Below are 14574 nucleotides of genomic sequence, written 5' to 3'. Positions count from 1 at the left end.
ACCACTACACTACGGAAACCCTGCAAAGGACACCAGGATTGGAGATTTTCCCAGAACGCAACGAGCGTACGATTTCGCAGGAGAGGCATCAGGGAACGGTCCGGTTTTCATATGACGGTCCCATGGGACTTCAAAACTAAAGAGCTCCCCGTCGGGGAATCGAACCCCGGTCTTCCGCGTGACAGGCGGAGATACTGTCCACTATACTAACGAGGACTGGGCCATGTGACTGGGAGCCAGGGCCACCAATTACGAGGCGTGGTCTGTCTATTTTTGCTGACTGCCAACAGGCAGAAATTGCAAGAGGTGCACTCATTCAGAGTGAACCCCATGTCGGAGTGAATACCTACCCCAGGGGGTCCTCACTCAGATAATGAAGAAGACCATACGTCTCTTCCCAGGAAAAGTGACTTTAAAAAGAGTGCTGTTTCCGCTCGGTTTCGAGCCGAGGACCTTTCGCGTGTTAGGCGAACGTGATGACCACTACACTACGGAAACCCTGTTGGGCGCACTGAGATTGGAGATTTCCGCAAAATACAATGAGCCTGATCGCAATAGATGTGTGCTTTGACAGGAGGGAGCAAAAGGTCACATTTTGATAGGTGTTACAGAGATATCTATCTATCTATCTATCTAGCTAGCTATCTATCGGGGGTGTGTCAGATAAACTGACTATGACAGAATATGGTCTCCAGTTTGAACAGTGCAACTCAGCCGAGAATGTCAGAAGCTAATTTCCTGACCCGTACCACATTGGTTTGCCACTGGGGGTGCAGGCTATAAGTATCGACTGAGTGAGATAGTTCCATTCAAATGTCAGCTGGAGCACAACTGTGTTGTGCTGATCTCTCTCCAGACTGTTGGTGTCTGATTTCTGTTGATCCCACTTTTCGGGGTGACAGAAGAGCTTGAGAAGGCTCTCTTCTTGGTGGTACTCCCCATCTCCATGAGATGAGGGCCTTGAGCTACACCATGTCTTTCAGCAGCAAATACAATGATCAAATACTGATCAGGCTCTCACTTGGATCAGTTAACATACACACATTGAATGAATGACATACACTGCGGAAGCAAACTGTTTCCGCTCGGTTTCGAACCGAGGACCTTTTGCGTGTGAAGCAAACGTGATGACCACTACACTACGGAATCCCTGCTAAGGACACCAGGATTGGAGATTTTCCCAGAACGCAACGAGCGTACGATTTCGCAGGAGAGGCATCAGGGAACGGTCCGGTTTTCATATGACGGTCCCATGGGACTTCAAGACTAAAGAGCTCCCAGTCGGGGAATCGAACCCCGGTCTTCCGCGTGACAGGCGGAGATACTGTCCACTATACTAACGAGGACTGCGCCATGTGACTGGGAGCCAGGGCCACCAATTACGAGGCGTGGTCTGTCTATTTTTGCTGACTGCCAACAGGCAGACATTGCAAGAGGTGCACTCATTCAGAGTGAACCCCATGTCGGAGTGAATACCTACCCCAGGGGGTCCTCACTCAGATAATGAAGAAGACCATACGTCTCTTCCCAGGAAAGGTGACTTTAAAAAGAGTGCTGTTTCCGCTCGGTTTCGAGCCGAGGACCTTTCGCGTGTTAGGCGAACGTGATGACCACTACACTACGGAAACCCTGTTGGGCGCACTGAGATTGGAGATTTCCGCAAAATACAATGAGCCTGATCGCAATAGATGTGTGCTTTGACAGGAGGGAGCAAAAGGTCATATTTTGATAGGTGTTACAGAGATATCTATCTATCTATCTATCTAGCTAGCTATCTATCGGGGGTGTGTCAGATAAACTGACTATGACAGAATATGGTCTCCAGTTTGAACAGTGCAACTCAGCCGAGAATGTCAGAAGCTAATTTCCTGACCCGTACCACATTGGTTTGCCACTGGGGGTGCAGGCTATAAGTATCGACTGAGTGAGATAGTTCCATTCAAATGTCAGCTGGAGCACAACTGTGTTGTGCTGATCTCTCTCCAGACTGTTGGTGTCTGATTTCTGTTGATCCCACTTTTCGGGGTGACAGAAGAGCTTGAGAAGGCTCTCTTCTTGGTGGTACTCCCCATCTCCATGAGATGAGGGCCTTGAGCTACACCATGTCTTTCAGCAGCAAATACAATGATCAAATACTGATCAGGCTCTCACTTGGATCAGTTAACATACACACATTGAATGAATGACATACACTGCGGAAGCAAACTGTTTCCGCTCGGTTTCGAACCGAGGACCTTTTGCGTGTGAAGCAAACGTGATGACCACTACACTACGGAAACCCTGCTAAGGACACCAGGATTGGAGATTTTCCCAGAACGCAACGAGCGTACGATTTCGCAGGAGAGGCATCAGGGAACGGTCCGGTTTTCATATGACGGTCCCATGGGACTTCAAGACTAAAGAGCTCCCCGTCGGGGAATCGAACCCCGGTCTTCCGCGTGACAGGCGGAGATACTGTCCACTATACTAACGAGGACTGCGCCATGTGACTGGGAGCCAGGGCCACCAATTACGAGGCGTGGTCTGTCTATTTTTGCTGAATGCCAACAGGCAGACATTGCAAGAGGTGCACTCATTCAGAGTGAACCCCATGTCGGAGTGAATACCTACCCCAGGGGGTCCTCACTCAGATAATGAAGAAGACCATACGTCTCTTCCCAGGAAAGGTGACTTTAAAAAGAGTGCTGTTTCCGCTCGGTTTCGAGCCGAGGACCTTTCGCGTGTTAGGCGAACGTGATGACCACTACACTACGGAAACCCTGTTGGGCGCACTGAGATTGGAGATTTCCGCAAAATACAATGAGCCTGATCGCAATAGATGTGTGCTTTGACAGGAGGGAGCAAAAGGTCATATTTTGATAGGTGTTACAGAGATATCTATCTATCTATCTATCTAGCTAGCTATCTATCGGGGGTGTGTCAGATAAACTGACTATGACAGAATATGGTCTCCAGTTTGAACAGTGCAACTCAGCCGAGAATGTCAGAAGCTAATTTCCTGACCCGTACCACATTGGTTTGCCACTGGGGGTGCAGACTATAAGTATCGACTGAGTGAGATAGTTCCATTCAAATGTCAGCTGGAGCACAACTGTGTTGTGCTGATCTCTCTCCAGACTGTTGGTGTCTGATTTCTGTTGATCCCACTTTTCGGGGTGACAGAAGAGCTTGAGAAGGCTCTCTTCTTGGTCGTACTCCCCATCTCCATGAGATGAGGGCCTTGAGCTACACCATGTCTTTCAGCAGCAAATACAATGATCAAATACTGATCAGGCTCTCACTGGGATCAGTTAACATACACACATTAAATGAATGACATACACTGCGGAAGCAAACTGTTTCCGCTCGGTTTCGAACGGAGGACCTTTTGCGTGTGAAGCAAACGTGATGACCACTACACTACGGAAACCCTGCTAAGGACACCAGGATTGGAGATTTTCCCAGAACGCAACGAGCGTACGATTTCGCAGGAGAGGCATCAGGGAACGGTCCGGTTTTCATATGACGGTCCCATGGGACTTCAAGACTAAAGAGCTCCCCGTCGGGGAATCGAACCCCGGTCTTCCGCGTGACAGGCGGAGATACTGTCCACTATACTAACGAGGACTGCGCCATGTGACTGGGAGCCAGGGCCACCAATTACGAGGCGTGGTCTGTCTATTTTTGCTGAATGCCAACAGGCAGACATTGCAAGAGGTGCACTCATTCAGAGTGAACCCCATGTCGGAGTGAATACCTACCCCAGGGGGTCCTCACTCAGATAATGAAGAAGACCATACGTCTCTTCCCAGGAAAGGTGACTTTAAAAAGAGTGCTGTTTCCGCTCGGTTTCGAGCCGAGGACCTTTCGCGTGTTAGGCGAACGTGATGACCACTACACTACGGAAACCCTGTTGGGAGCACTGAGATTGGAGATTTCCCCAAAATACAATGAGCCTGATCGCAATAGATGTGTGCTTTGACAGGAGGGAGCAAAAGGTCATATTTTGATAGGTGTTACAGAGATATCTATCTATCTATCTATCTAGCTAGCTATCTATCGGGGGTGTGTCAGATAAACTGACTATGACAGAATATGGTCTCCAGTTTGAACAGTGCAACTCAGCCGAGAATGTCAGAAGCTAATTTCCTGACCCGTACCACATTGGTTTGCCACTGGGGGTGCAGACTATAAGTATCGACTGAGTGAGATAGTTCCATTCAAATGTCAGCTGGAGCACAACTGTGTTGTGCTGATCTCTCTCCAGACTGTTGGTGTCTGATTTCCGTTGATCCCACTTTTCGGGGTGACAGAAGAGCTTGAGAAGGCTCTCTTCTTGGTCGTACTCCCCATCTCCATGAGATGAGGGCCTTGAGCTACACCATGTCTTTCAGCAGCAAATACAATGATCAAATACTGATCAGGCTCTCACTGGGATCAGTTAACATACACACATTAAATGAATGACATACACTGCGGAAGCAAACTGTTTCCGCTCGGTTTCGAACGGAGGACCTTTTGCGTGTGAAGCAAACGTGATGACCACTACACTACGGAAACCCTGCTAAGGACACCAGGATTGGAGATTTTCCCAGAACGCAACGAGCGTACGATTTCGCAGGAGAGGCATCAGGGAACGGTCCGGTTTTCATATGACGGTCCCATGGGACTTCAAGACTAAAGAGCTCCCCGTCGGGGAATCGAACCCCGGTCTTCCGCGTGACAGGCGGAGATACTGTCCACTATACTAACGAGGACTGCGCCATGTGACTGGGAGCCAGGGCCACCAATTACGAGGCGTGGTCTGTCTATTTTTGCTGAATGCCAACAGGCAGACATTGCAAGAGGTGCACTCATTCAGAGTGAACCCCATGTCGGAGTGAATACCTACCCCAGGGGGTCCTCACTCAGATAATGAAGAAGACCATACGTCTCTTCCCAGGAAAGCTGACTTTAAAAAGAGTGCTGTTTCCGCTCGGTTTCGAGCCGAGGACCTTTCGCGTGTTAGGCGAACGTGATGACCACTACACTACGGAAACCCTGTTGGGAGCACTGAGATTGGAGATTTCCCCAAAATACAATGAGCCTGATCGCAATAGATGTGTGCTTTGACAGGAGGGAGCAAAAGGTCACATTTTGATAGATGTTACAGAGATATCTATCTATCTATCTATCTATCTATCTATGTAGCTATCTATCGGGGGTGTGTCAGATAAACTGACTATGACAGAATATGGTCTCCAGTTTGAACAGTGCAACTCAGCCGAGAATGTCAGAAGCTAATTTCCTGACCCGTACCACATTGGTTTGCCACTGGGGGTGCAGGCTATAAGTATCGACTGAGTGAGATAGTTCCATTCAAATGTCAGCTGGAGCACAACTGTGTTGTGCTGATCTCTCTCCAGACTGTTGGTGTCTGATTTCCGTTGATCCCACTTTTCGGGGTGACAGAAGAGCTTGAGAAGGCTCTCTTCTTGGGCGTACTCCCCATCTCCATGAGATGAGGGCCTTGAGCTACACCATGTCTTTCAGCAGCAAATACAATGATCAAATACTGATCAGGCTCTCACTGGGATCAGTTAACATACACACATTAAATGAATGACATACACTGCGGAAGCAAACTGTTTCCGGCCAAGCCAACCAGGACCTTTGGCGGCAGGAAGCAACGCGGATGACCACCACACCCGAAACCCTGGCGGACACTTGCGGATTGGAGTGATTTTTCTTGGTGAACGCAACGAGCGTACGATTTCGCAGGAGAGGCATCAGGGAACGGTCTGGTTTTCATATGACGGTCCCATGGGACTTCAAGACTAAAGAGCTCCCCGTCGGGGAATCGAACCCCGGTCTTCCGCGTGACAGGCGGAGATACTGTCCACTATACTAACGAGGACTGGGCCATGTGCCTGGGAGCCAGGGCCACCAATTACGAGGCGGGGTCTGTCTATTTTTGCTGACTGCCAACAGGCAGAAATTGCAAGAGGTGCACTCATTCAGAGTGAACCCCATGTCGGAGTGAATACCTACCCCAGGGGGTCCTCACTCAGATAATGAAGAAGACCATACGTCTCTTCCCAGGAAAGGTGACTTTAAAAAGAGTGCTGTTTCCGCTCGGTTTCGAGCCGAGGACCTTTCGCGTGTTAGGCGAACTTGATGACCACTACACTACGGAAACCCTGTTGGGCGCACTGAGATTGGAGATTTCCCCAAAATACAATGAGCCTGATCGCAATAGATGTGTGCTTTGACAGGAGGGAGCAAAAGGTCACATTTTGATAGGTGTTACAGAGATATCTATCTATCTATCTATGTAGCTATCTATCGGGGTTGTGTCAGATAAACTGACTATGACAGAATATGGTCTCCAGTTTGAACAGTGCAACTCAGCCGAGAATGTCAGAAGCTAATTTCCTGACCCGTACCACATTGGTTTGCCACTGGGGGTGCAGGCTATAAGTATCGACTGAGTGAGATAGTTCCATTCAAATGTCAGCTGGAGCACAACTGTGTTGTGCTGATCTCTCTCCAGACTGTTGGTGTCTGATTTCCGTTGATCCCACTTTTCGGGGTGACAGAAGAGCTTGAGAAGGCTCTCTTCTTGGTCGTACTCCCCATCTCCATGAGATGAGGGCCTTGAGCTACACCATGTCTTTCAGCAGCAAATACAATGATCAAATACTGATCAGGCTCTCACTGGGATCAGTTAACATACACACATTGAATGAATGACATACACTGCGGAAGCAAACTGTTTCCGCTCGGTTTCGAGCCGAGGACCTTTCGCGTGTTAGGCGAACGTGATGACCACTACACTACGGAAACCCTGCTAAGGACACCAGGATTGGAGATTTTCCCAGAACGCAACGAGCGTACGATTTCGCAGGAGAGGCATCAGGGAACGGTCCGGTTTTCATATGATTGTCCCATGGGACTTCAAGACTAAAGAGCTCCCCGTCGGGGAATCGAACCCCGGTCTTCCGCGTGACAGGCGGAGATACTGTCCACTATACTAACGAGGACTGGGCCATGTGACTGGGAGCCAGGGCCACCAATTACGCGGCGTGGTCTGTCTATTTTTGCTGACTGCCAACAGGCAGAAATTGCAAGAGGTGCACTCATTCAGAGTGAACCCCATGTCGGAGTGAATACCTACCCCAGGGGGTCCTCACTCAGATAATGAAGAAGACCATACGTCTCTTCCCAGGAAAGGTGACTTTAAAGCGAGTGCTGTTTCCGCTCGGTTTCGAGCCGAGGACCTTTCGCGTGTTAGGCGAACGTGATGACCACTACACTACGGAAACCCTGTTGGGAGCACTGAGATTGGAGATTTCCCCAAAATACAATGAGCCTGATCGCAATAGATGTGTGCTTTGACAGGAGGGAGCAAAAGGTCACATTTTGATAGGTGTTACAGAGATATCTATCTATCTATCTATCTAGCTAGCTATCTATCGGGGGTGTGTCAGATAAACTGACTATGACAGAATATGGTCTCCAGTTTGAACAGTGCAACTCAGCCGAGAATGTCAGAAGCTAATTTCCTGACCCGTACCACATTGGTTTGCCACTGGGGGTGCAGACTATAAGTATCGACTGAGTGAGATAGTTCCATTCAAATGTCAGCTGGATCACAACTGTGTTGTGCTGATCTCTCTCCAGACTGTTGGTGTCTGATTTCCGTTGATCCCACTTTTCGGGGTGACAGAAGAGCTTGAGAAGGCTCTCTTCTTGGTGGTACTCCCCATCTCCATGAGATGAGGGCCTTGAGCTACACCATGTCTTTCAGCAGCAAATACAATGATCAAATACTGATCAGGCTCTCACTGGGATCAGTTAACATACACACATTGAATGAATGACATACACTGCGGAAGCAAACTGTTTCCGCTCGGTTTCGAACCGAGGACCTTTTGCGTGTGAAGCAAACGTGATGACCACTACACTACGGAAACCCTGCTCACGACACCAGGATTGGAGATTTTCCCAGAACGCAACGAGCGTACGATTTCGCAGGAGAGGCATCAGGGAACGGTCCGGTTTTCATATGACGGTCCCATGGGACTTCAAGACTAAAGAGCTCCCCGTCGGGGAATCGAACCCCGGTCTTCCGCGTGACAGGCGGAGATACTGTCCACTATACTAACGAGGACTGCGCCATGTGACTGGGAGCCAGATTGGAGATTTCCCCAGATTACAATGAGCCTGATCGCAATAGATGTGTGCTTTGACAGGAGGGAGCAAAAGGTCACATTTTGATAGGTGTTACAGAGATATCTATCTATCTATCTATGTAGCTATCTATCGGGGGTGTGTCAGATAAACTGACTATGACAGAATATGGTCTCCAGTTTGAACAGTGCAACTCAGCCGAGAATGTCAGAAGCTAATTTCCTGACCCGTACCACATTGGTTTGCCACTGGGGGTGCAGACTATAAGTATCGACTGAGTGAGATAGTTCCATTCAAATGTCAGCTGGAGCACAACTGTGTTGTGCTGATCTCTCTCCAGACTGTTGGTGTCTGATCTCCGTTGATCCCACTTTTCGGGGTGACAGAAGAGCTTGAGAAGGCTCTCTTCTTGGTCGTACTCCCCATCTCCATGAGATGAGGGCCTTGAGCTACACCATGTCTTTCAGCAGCAAATACAATGATCAAATACTGATCAGGCTCTCACTTGGATCAGTTAACATACACACATTGAATGAATGACATACACTGCGGAAGCAAACTGTTTCCGCTCGGTTTCGAACCGAGGACCTTTTGCGTGTGAAGCAAACGTGATGACCACTACACTACGGAAACCCTGCTAAGGACACCAGGATTGGAGATTTTCCCAGAACGCAACGAGCGTACGATTTCGCAGGAGAGGCATCAGGGAACGGTCCGGTTTTCATATGACGGTCCCATGGGACTTCAAGACTAAAGAGCTCCCCGTCGGGGAATCGAACCCCGGTCTTCCGCGTGACAGGCGGAGATACTGTCCACTATACTAACGAGGACTGGGCCATGTGACTGGGAGCCAGGGCCACCAATTACGAGGCGTGGTCTGTCTATTTTTGCTGACTGCCAACAGGCAGAAATTGCAAGAGGTGCACTCATTCAGAGTGAACCCCATGTCGGAGTGAATACCTACCCCAGGGGGTCCTCACTCAGATAATGAAGAAGACCATACGTCTCTTCCCAGGAAAGGTGACTTTAAAAAGAGTGCTGTTTCCGCTCGGTTTCGAGCCGAGGACCTGATGACCACTACACTACGGAAACCCTGTTGGGCGCACTGAGATTGGAGATTTCCCCAAAATACAATGAGCCTGATCGCAATAGATGTGTGCTTTGACAGGAGGGAGCAAAAGGTCACATTTTGATAGGTGTTACAGAGATATCTATCTATCTATCTATCTAGCTAGCTATCTATCTGGGGTGTGTCAGATAAACTGACTATGACAGAATATGGTCTCCAGTTTGAACAGTGCAACTCAGCCGAGAATGTCAGAAGCTAATTTCCTGACCCGTACCACATTGGTTTGCCACTGGGGGTGCAGGCTATAAGTATCGACTGAGTGAGATAGTTCCATTCAAATGTCAGCTGGAGCACAACTGTGTTGTGCTGATCTCTCTCCAGACTGTTGGTGTCTGATTTCCGTTGATCCCACTTTTCGGGGTGACAGAAGAGCTTGAGAAGGCTCTCTTCTTGGTCGTACTCCCCATCTCCATGAGATGAGGGCCTTGAGCTACACCATGTCTTTCAGCAGCAAATACAATGATCAAATACTGATCAGGCTCTCACTTGGATCAGTTAACATACACACATTGAATGAATGACATACACTGCGGAAGCAAACTGTTTCCGCTCGGTTTCGAACCGAGGACCTTTTGCGTGTGAAGCAAACGTGATGACCACTACACTACGGAATCCCTGCTAAGGACACCAGGATTGGAGATTTTCCCAGAACGCAACGAGCGTACGATTTCGCAGGAGAGGCATCAGGGAACGGTCCGGTTTTCATATGACGGTCCCATGGGACTTCAAGACTAAAGAGCTCCCAGTCGGGGAATCGAACCCCGGTCTTCCGCGTGACAGGCGGAGATACTGTCCACTATACTAACGAGGACTGCGCCATGTGACTGGGAGCCAGGGCCACCAATTACGAGGCGTGGTCTGTCTATTTTTGCTGACTGCCAACAGGCAGACATTGCAAGAGGTGCACTCATTCAGAGTGAACCCCATGTCGGAGTGAATACCTACCCCAGGGGGTCCTCACTCAGATAATGAAGAAGACCATACGTCTCTTCCCAGGAAAGGTGACTTTAAAAAGAGTGCTGTTTCCGCTCGGTTTCGAGCCGAGGACCTTTCGCGTGTTAGGCGAACGTGATGCCCACTACACTACGGAAACCCTGTTGGGCGCACTGAGATTGGAGATTTCCGCAAAATACAATGAGCCTGATCGCAATAGATGTGTGCTTTGACAGGAGGAGCAAAGGTCACATTTTTGATAGGTGTTACAGAATATCTATCTATCTATCCTATCAGCTAGCTATCTATAGAGGTGTGTCGAGATAAACTGACTATGACAGAATATTAGTCTCCAGTTTGAACAGTGCAACTCAGCCGAGAATGTCAGGAAACTAATTTCCTGACCCATTACCACATTGGTTTGCCACTGGGGGTGCAGGCTATAAGTATCGCTGAGTATGTCTTTCAGCAGCAAATACAATGATCACTGAAGTCAGGCTCTCACTGGGATCAGTTAACATACACTGGTGAATGAATCACATACACTTTCGCGGAAGCAAACTGTTTCCTGGTTTTCGAACGAGAGGACCTTTGCGTGTGAAGCAAAACCACTACACTCACGAAATCCTGCTGAGGACACCAGGATTGGAGATTTTCCCAAGAGCACAACGGCGTGCAATTTCTGGGAGAGGCATCAGGGAACGGTCCGGTTTTCATATGACGGTCCCATGGGACTTCAAGACTAAAGAGCTCCCCGTCGGGGAATCAAACCCGGTCTTCCGCGTGACAGGCGGAGATACTGTCCACTATACTAACGAGGACTGGGCAATGTGACTGGGAGCCAGGGCCACCAATTACGAGGCGTGGTCTGTCTATTTTTGCTGACTGCCAACAGGCAGACATTGCAAGAGGTGCACTCATTCAGAGTGAACCCCATGTCGGAGTGAATACCTACCCCAGGGGGTCCTCACTCAGATAATGAAGAAGACCATACGTCTCTTCCCAGGAAAGGTGACTTTAAAAAGAGTGCTGTTTCCGCTCGGTTTCGAGCCGAGGACCTTTCGCGTGTTAGGCGAACGTGATGACCACTACACTACGGAAACCCTGTTGGGCGCACTGAGATTGGAGATTTCCCCAAAATACAATGAGCCTGATCGCAATAGATGTGTGCTTTGACAGGAGGGAGCAAAAGGTCACATTTTGATAGGTGTTACAGAGATATCTATCAATCTATCTATCTATCTATGTAGCTATCTATCGGGGGTGTGTCAGATAAACTGACTATGACAGAATATGGTCTCCAGTTTGAACAGTGCAACTCAGCCGAGAATGTCAGAAGCTAATTTCCTGCCCCGTACCACATTGGTTTGCCACTGGGGGTGCAGACTATAAGTATCGACTGAGTGAGATAGTTCCATTCAAATGTCAGCTGGAGCACAACTGTGTTGTGCTGATCTCTCTTCAGACTGTTGGTGTCTGATTTCTGTTGATCCCACTTTTCGGGGTGACAGAAGAGCTTGAGAAGGCTCTCTTCTTGGTCGTACTCCCCATCTCCATGAGATGAGGGCCTTGAGCTACACCATGTCTTTCAGCAGCAAATACAATGATCAAATACTGATCAGGCTCTCACTGGGATCAGTTAACATACACACATTGAATGAATCACATACACTGCGGAAGCAAACTGTTTCCGCTCGGTTTCTAACCGAGGACCTTTTGCGTGTGAAGCAAACGTGATGACCACTACACTACGGAAACCCTGCTAAGGACACCAGGATTGGAGATTTTCCCAGAAAGCAACGAGCGTACGATTTCGCAGGAGAGGCATCAGGGAACGGTCCGGTTTTCATATGACTTCAAGACTAAAGAGCTCCCCGTCGGGGAATCGAACCCCGGTCTTCCGCGTGACAGGCGGAGATACTGTCCACTATACTAACGAGGACTGCGCCATGTTACTGGGAGCCAGGGCCACCAATTACGAGGCGTGGTCTGTCTATTCTTGCTGAATGCCAACAGGCAGACATTGCAAGAGGTGCACTCATTCAGAGTGAACCCCATGTCGGAGTGAATACCTACCCCAGGGGGTCCTCACTCAGATAATGAAGAAGACCATACGTCTCTTCCCAGGAAAGGTGACTTTAAAAAGAGTGCTGTTTCCGCTCGGTTTCGAGCCGAGGACCTTTCGCGTGTTAGGCGAACGTGATGACCACTACACTACGGAAACCCTGTTGGGCGCACTGAGATTGGAGATTTCCCCAAAATACAATGAGCCTGATCGCAATAGATGTGTGCTTTGACAGGAGGGAGCAAAAGGTCACATTTTGATAGGTGTTACAGAGATATCTATCAATCTATCTATCTATCTATGTAGCTATCTATCGGGGGTGTGTCAGATAAACTGACTATGACAGAATATGGTCTCCAGTTTGAACAGTGCAACTCAGCCGAGAATGTCAGAAGCTAATTTCCTGACCCGTACCACATTGGTTTGCCACTGGGGGTGCAGACTATAAGTATCGACTGAGTGAGATAGTTCCATTCAAATGTCAGCTGGAGCACAACTGTGTTGTGCTGATCTCTCTTCAGACTGTTGGTGTCTGATTTCTGTTGATCCCACTTTTCGGGGTGACAGAAGAGCTTGAGAAGGCTCTCTTCTTGGTCGTACTCCCCATCTCCATGAGATGAGGGCCTTGAGCTACACCATGTCTTTCAGCAGCAAATACAATGATCAAATACTGATCAGGCTCTCACTGGGATCAGTTAACATACACACATTGAATGAATCACATACACTGCGGAAGCAAACTGTTTCCGCTCGGTTTCTAACCGAGGACCTTTTGCGTGTGAAGCAAACGTGATGACCACTACACTACGGAAACCCTGCTAAGGACACCAGGATTGGAGATTTTCCCAGAAAGCAACGAGCGTACGATTTCGCAGGAGAGGCATCAGGGAACGGTCCGGTTTTCATATGACTTCAAGACTAAAGAGCTCCCCGTCGGGGAATCGAACCCCGGTCTTCCGCGTGACAGGCGGAGATACTGTCCACTATACTAACGAGGACTGCGCCATGTTACTGGGAGCCAGGGCCACCAATTACGAGGCGTGGTCTGTCTATTCTTGCTGAATGCCAACAGGCAGACATTGCAAGAGGTGCACTCATTCAGAGTGAACCCCATGTCGGAGTGAATACCTACCCCAGGGGGTCCTCACTCAGATAATGAAGAAGACCATACGTCTCTTCCCAGGAAAGGTGACTTTAAAAAGAGTGCTGTTTCCGCTCGGTTTCGAGCCGAGGACCTGATGACCACTACACTACGGAAACCCTGTTGGGCGCACTGAGATTGGAGATTTCCCCAAAATACAATGAGCCTGATCGCAATAGATGTGTGCTTTGACAGGAGGGAGCAAAAGGTCACATTTTGATAGGTGTTACAGAGATATCTATCTATCTATCTATCTAGCTAGCTATCTATCGGGGGTGTGTCAGATAAACTGACTATGACAGAATATGGTCTCCAGTTTAAACCGTGCAACTCAGCCGAGAAGGTCAGAAGCTAATTTCCTGACCCGTACCACATTGGTTTGCCACTGGGGGTGCAGACTATAAGTATCGACTGAGTGAGATAGTTCCATTCAAATGTCAGCTGGAGCACAACTGTGTTGTGCTGATCTCTCTTCAGACTGTTGGTGTCTGATTTCTGTTGATCCCACTTTTCGGGGTGACAGAAGAGCTTGAGAAGGCTCTCTTCTTGGTCGTACTCCCCATCTCCATGAGATGAGGGCCTTGAGCTACACCATGTCTTTCAGCAGCAAATACAATGATCAAATACTGATCAGGCTCTCACTGGGATCAGTTAACATACACACATTGAATGAATGACATACACTGCGGAAGCAAACTGTTTCCGCTCGGTTTCGAACCGAGGACCTTTTGCGTGTGAAGCAAACGTGATGACCACTACACTACGGAAACCCTGCTAAGGATACCAGGATTGGAGATTTTCCCAGAACGCAACGAGCGTACGATTTCGCAGGAGAGGCATCAGGGAACGGTCCGGTTTTCATATGACGGTCCCATGGGACTTCAAGACTAAAGAGCTCCCCGTCGGGGAATCGAACCTCGGTCTTCCGCGTGACAGGCGGAGATACTGTCCACTATACTAACGAGGACTGCGCCATGTGACTGGGAGCCAGGGCCACCAATTACGAGGCGTGGTCTGTCTATTTTTGCTGAATGCCAACAGGCAGACATTGCAAGAGGTGCACTCATTCAGAGTGAACCCCATGTCGGAGTGAATACCTACCCCAGGGGGTCCTCACTCAGATAATGAAGAAGACCATACGTCTCTTCCCAGGAA

General features: G+C 48.9%; 31 non-coding genes across 31 annotated transcripts; all 31 read right to left on the bottom strand.

Moving 5' to 3' along the window:
• Positions 1-144: 144 nt before the first annotated feature.
• trnad-guc lies at positions 145-216 on the bottom strand. Its single transcript has one exon. It is a non-coding gene; the product is annotated as a tRNA-Asp (tRNA).
• A 209-nt stretch (positions 217-425) lies between these two features.
• trnav-aac lies at positions 426-498 on the bottom strand. Its single transcript has one exon. It is a non-coding gene; the product is annotated as a tRNA-Val (tRNA).
• Positions 499-1076: 578 nt separating this feature from the next.
• Positions 1077-1149, bottom strand: trnav-cac. Its single transcript has one exon. It is a non-coding gene; the product is annotated as a tRNA-Val (tRNA).
• A 406-nt stretch (positions 1150-1555) lies between these two features.
• On the bottom strand, positions 1556-1628 carry trnav-aac. The gene has a single exon. It is a non-coding gene; the product is annotated as a tRNA-Val (tRNA).
• A 578-nt stretch (positions 1629-2206) lies between these two features.
• trnav-cac lies at positions 2207-2279 on the bottom strand. Its single transcript has one exon. It is a non-coding gene; the product is annotated as a tRNA-Val (tRNA).
• A 125-nt stretch (positions 2280-2404) lies between these two features.
• trnad-guc lies at positions 2405-2476 on the bottom strand. The gene has a single exon. It is a non-coding gene; the product is annotated as a tRNA-Asp (tRNA).
• Positions 2477-2685: 209 nt separating this feature from the next.
• On the bottom strand, positions 2686-2758 carry trnav-aac. Its single transcript has one exon. It is a non-coding gene; the product is annotated as a tRNA-Val (tRNA).
• Positions 2759-3336: 578 nt separating this feature from the next.
• Positions 3337-3409, bottom strand: trnav-cac. Its single transcript has one exon. It is a non-coding gene; the product is annotated as a tRNA-Val (tRNA).
• A 125-nt stretch (positions 3410-3534) lies between these two features.
• On the bottom strand, positions 3535-3606 carry trnad-guc. Its single transcript has one exon. It is a non-coding gene; the product is annotated as a tRNA-Asp (tRNA).
• A 209-nt stretch (positions 3607-3815) lies between these two features.
• On the bottom strand, positions 3816-3888 carry trnav-aac. The gene has a single exon. It is a non-coding gene; the product is annotated as a tRNA-Val (tRNA).
• Positions 3889-4466: 578 nt separating this feature from the next.
• trnav-cac lies at positions 4467-4539 on the bottom strand. Its single transcript has one exon. It is a non-coding gene; the product is annotated as a tRNA-Val (tRNA).
• Positions 4540-4664: 125 nt separating this feature from the next.
• On the bottom strand, positions 4665-4736 carry trnad-guc. The gene has a single exon. It is a non-coding gene; the product is annotated as a tRNA-Asp (tRNA).
• A 209-nt stretch (positions 4737-4945) lies between these two features.
• Positions 4946-5018, bottom strand: trnav-aac. The gene has a single exon. It is a non-coding gene; the product is annotated as a tRNA-Val (tRNA).
• Positions 5019-5803: 785 nt separating this feature from the next.
• Positions 5804-5875, bottom strand: trnad-guc. The gene has a single exon. It is a non-coding gene; the product is annotated as a tRNA-Asp (tRNA).
• Positions 5876-6084: 209 nt separating this feature from the next.
• On the bottom strand, positions 6085-6157 carry trnav-aac. The gene has a single exon. It is a non-coding gene; the product is annotated as a tRNA-Val (tRNA).
• Positions 6158-6731: 574 nt separating this feature from the next.
• Positions 6732-6804, bottom strand: trnav-aac. The gene has a single exon. It is a non-coding gene; the product is annotated as a tRNA-Val (tRNA).
• Positions 6805-6929: 125 nt separating this feature from the next.
• trnad-guc lies at positions 6930-7001 on the bottom strand. The gene has a single exon. It is a non-coding gene; the product is annotated as a tRNA-Asp (tRNA).
• A 209-nt stretch (positions 7002-7210) lies between these two features.
• trnav-aac lies at positions 7211-7283 on the bottom strand. The gene has a single exon. It is a non-coding gene; the product is annotated as a tRNA-Val (tRNA).
• A 578-nt stretch (positions 7284-7861) lies between these two features.
• On the bottom strand, positions 7862-7934 carry trnav-cac. Its single transcript has one exon. It is a non-coding gene; the product is annotated as a tRNA-Val (tRNA).
• A 125-nt stretch (positions 7935-8059) lies between these two features.
• trnad-guc lies at positions 8060-8131 on the bottom strand. Its single transcript has one exon. It is a non-coding gene; the product is annotated as a tRNA-Asp (tRNA).
• A 580-nt stretch (positions 8132-8711) lies between these two features.
• Positions 8712-8784, bottom strand: trnav-cac. Its single transcript has one exon. It is a non-coding gene; the product is annotated as a tRNA-Val (tRNA).
• A 125-nt stretch (positions 8785-8909) lies between these two features.
• On the bottom strand, positions 8910-8981 carry trnad-guc. The gene has a single exon. It is a non-coding gene; the product is annotated as a tRNA-Asp (tRNA).
• Positions 8982-9821: 840 nt separating this feature from the next.
• Positions 9822-9894, bottom strand: trnav-cac. The gene has a single exon. It is a non-coding gene; the product is annotated as a tRNA-Val (tRNA).
• A 406-nt stretch (positions 9895-10300) lies between these two features.
• Positions 10301-10373, bottom strand: trnav-aac. Its single transcript has one exon. It is a non-coding gene; the product is annotated as a tRNA-Val (tRNA).
• An 870-nt stretch (positions 10374-11243) lies between these two features.
• trnav-aac lies at positions 11244-11316 on the bottom strand. The gene has a single exon. It is a non-coding gene; the product is annotated as a tRNA-Val (tRNA).
• Positions 11317-11898: 582 nt separating this feature from the next.
• Positions 11899-11971, bottom strand: trnav-cac. The gene has a single exon. It is a non-coding gene; the product is annotated as a tRNA-Val (tRNA).
• A 112-nt stretch (positions 11972-12083) lies between these two features.
• On the bottom strand, positions 12084-12155 carry trnad-guc. The gene has a single exon. It is a non-coding gene; the product is annotated as a tRNA-Asp (tRNA).
• Positions 12156-12364: 209 nt separating this feature from the next.
• On the bottom strand, positions 12365-12437 carry trnav-aac. Its single transcript has one exon. It is a non-coding gene; the product is annotated as a tRNA-Val (tRNA).
• A 582-nt stretch (positions 12438-13019) lies between these two features.
• trnav-cac lies at positions 13020-13092 on the bottom strand. Its single transcript has one exon. It is a non-coding gene; the product is annotated as a tRNA-Val (tRNA).
• Positions 13093-13204: 112 nt separating this feature from the next.
• Positions 13205-13276, bottom strand: trnad-guc. Its single transcript has one exon. It is a non-coding gene; the product is annotated as a tRNA-Asp (tRNA).
• An 840-nt stretch (positions 13277-14116) lies between these two features.
• Positions 14117-14189, bottom strand: trnav-cac. Its single transcript has one exon. It is a non-coding gene; the product is annotated as a tRNA-Val (tRNA).
• Positions 14190-14574: the final 385 nt, after the last annotated feature.

The sequence above is a fragment of the Solea senegalensis genome, unplaced genomic scaffold (assembly GCF_019176455.1).
Source record: "Solea senegalensis isolate Sse05_10M unplaced genomic scaffold, IFAPA_SoseM_1 scf7180000017168, whole genome shotgun sequence".
NCBI classification, from domain to species: domain Eukaryota; kingdom Metazoa; phylum Chordata; class Actinopteri; order Pleuronectiformes; family Soleidae; genus Solea; species Solea senegalensis.
This window is presented reverse-complemented; position numbering and strand designations above follow the sequence as displayed.